Source organism: Brassica napus, unplaced genomic scaffold (assembly GCF_020379485.1).
Source record: "Brassica napus cultivar Da-Ae unplaced genomic scaffold, Da-Ae ScsIHWf_1513;HRSCAF=2110, whole genome shotgun sequence".
Classification (NCBI taxonomy): Eukaryota; Viridiplantae; Streptophyta; class Magnoliopsida; order Brassicales; family Brassicaceae; genus Brassica; species Brassica napus.
In genome coordinates, this window is record NW_026014929.1 from 9,763 (window position 1) to 12,500 (window position 2,738).

The following is a 2,738-nucleotide window of genomic DNA, read 5'->3' on the forward strand; positions in this document are numbered from 1 at the left end:
ATCCTAAGTCAATCAACCAACCATCCTCACATGACTTGGAACTGATGAGTCATCATCTGGCCTGACCGGCCTTGGGACTTAACCCAGACAACAGATATGATTGGTTCATACCAACCGATGCATTCATTAATCAGATTAGTTCCGACACCTTAAACCATCATCCAGAGGTCAGGTCGTCCATACTCAACCATGATCAGATCTTACACGGTCTTCCTTGAACAATCATATTTAGACTCAATACTTATGGTCTACGACACATAGTACTAGCCATATACTTCGTCATGACTCTTAGCCAATCTCGAAGTTATCAACACCAAGGTTGATATCTAGAAGCATCACATCAATACTCTTACTCCGGCAACGTGACTATCCATACTAGTGCTCGGCCATCGAAACATCGTCATGAAACATGATCCATCCACTAGACTTGATAACCATCGTCTACTTAGCAGGTATTGACATAACCGGCCTTCCATTGCCATCATGTGGGTATACGCCCTACATAAGGCATATGGCGCCTATCCTACTCACCAACCCGAAGTTGATTGTAAGATATCCCACTTAGCCTTTGCGGCTAGAACCATCCATTAACTATGGATTATGGTTCATACATCAATCATGTTGTACGGATTGCACTAGCCCTTAAGGCCTTCGCTATTTCCCTACACTCATGTATTGACCTAACTGACAACCCATTGCCATCATGTGGTCCATGCCCAACATAATGCATGTGGTGTCCATTTAACCATCGAATCACTCGTACCCTTTTCGGTCCTGATCCGTTCGTACCCTTTCAGTCCCGACCCGTTCGTACCCTTTCGGTCACGACCCGTTCACATCCCATGGATCATGATACGTTCGTACCTCTTGGATCACGACACGTTCGTACCTCTTGGATCACGACACGTTCGTACCTCTTGGATCACGACATGATCGCAGATCTTGGATCACGATACATTGCAACCTTAGGATCACGATGCACCCTTTGGTCATTGGTACCCTTTGGTCCTCGTACCCTTTGATACTTGTAACCCTTGGTATCTCGTACCTTTTGGTTACTTGCATCCTTTGGTATCTCACAACCTTTGGTAACTCATGACCCTTGGCAACACGCAACCTTTGGCGACTAGTACCCTTTTGATCCAACCTCTCGGCTATGGTTAGCGATCAACGTAACCAACCATGACACTAGGGTCTATGACGTGGTAACATGGTTAACTATCACGTTCCATATAAATATATATATATATCATATAGACATAATAATATAAAGAAACAGAGATAGAACCACTCACAACTGCTATAGCCCTTACCGATCGGTCAGTTCATCTCTCGGCTAACCGCCCTTGGACCCTTGGTCCTTTGCGCCTATATCCCTCCAGGAATAGGTCTTCCTCTTGGCCTCAGTGACTTATAAAAGCCACGGCCTCATATGGCTAAAGCCATACTCACCATGAACCGGATCGTGCCCTTACGGCTTGGATCCCGGATCCTGCCCTTCCGGCTTGGATCCTCGGTTCTCATTGGGGGATCCCTTTGTTTAGGACGTGTGTCCTTTGTCTCAGACAGAATGAGACTGAATGAGAATGAATGAATTTATCCCTGGACGTCCTCCCTTTATATAGAAAACCAAAGGGCATGTGCGAAGGAACACATCCCTTCCAAGCATCCTTTCGGAACAGATCTTGGCCATCGATTACAATCAACGGTCCAGATTGCACCTGTTGGATCTTGGAGGTTTCCAGATACATCTAGGCACGTCCAACAACATCTAGGCATGTCAAACCCAAGCCCAAACTGATATCCCAAGCCCATGGCCCGACCACAAGAGCCCACCGGCCCGTAGCCACCTTGGGTCGACCATATGGCCCGACCATAGTCCGGACCTGGCCCAACTGCCTAAGACCCGAACACTCAGTCCAGCTGAGTGGAGCTGACTCCCAGCTGACCCAGCTGAGTGAGCTAGTAGCTCAGCTAGTTGAGCTGACATAACTTGGACCGAGCTAGACTACACTGGATCGAGCTTTGTTCAGCTGATCGAGCTACTTGTCTACATCGTCCAGCTATTGTACAACTCTCCCAACTTGTTCTCTTCATCCTATTCAATCCGTCTAAGTCCTTTGATCCATTTATTGACATAGACCCATGATCCATTCTGATCATTTCACTCATCCTACCTTGTTCACGATCAATTCTCTTGATCTAAACAAATGCAGTCTGGTTTCTATCGAAACGTCTAGGCCCTATGTCGAGATCCCGGGACGGGGATGCGACAAGGACTGTCCGTCAGTACGCATATCAGCACGTTGGCCCTTCCCGTGGACTGTCCGGTTGATTTTCGCCCACGAGGACAGTACATCCGTACACATATCAGCACGTTGGCCCTTCCCGTGGACTATCCGTGGGTGATTTTCGCCCACGAGGACTGTCCGTGGGTGATTTTCGCCTACGAGGACTGTCCGTGGGTGCTTTTAACCCACGAGGACTGTCCGTCAGTACGCATATCAGCACGTTGGCCCTTCCCGTGGACTGTCCGTGGGTAATTTTCGCCCACGAGGACTGTCCGTGGGTGATTTTCGCCCACGAGGACTGTCCGTGGGTGATTTTCGCCTACGAGGACTGTCCGTGGGTGATTTTCGCCCACGAGGACTGTCCGTCAATACGCATATCAGCACGTTGGCCCTTCCCGTGGACTGTCCGGGTGCTTTTCACCCACGAGGACTGTCCGTCAGTACGCA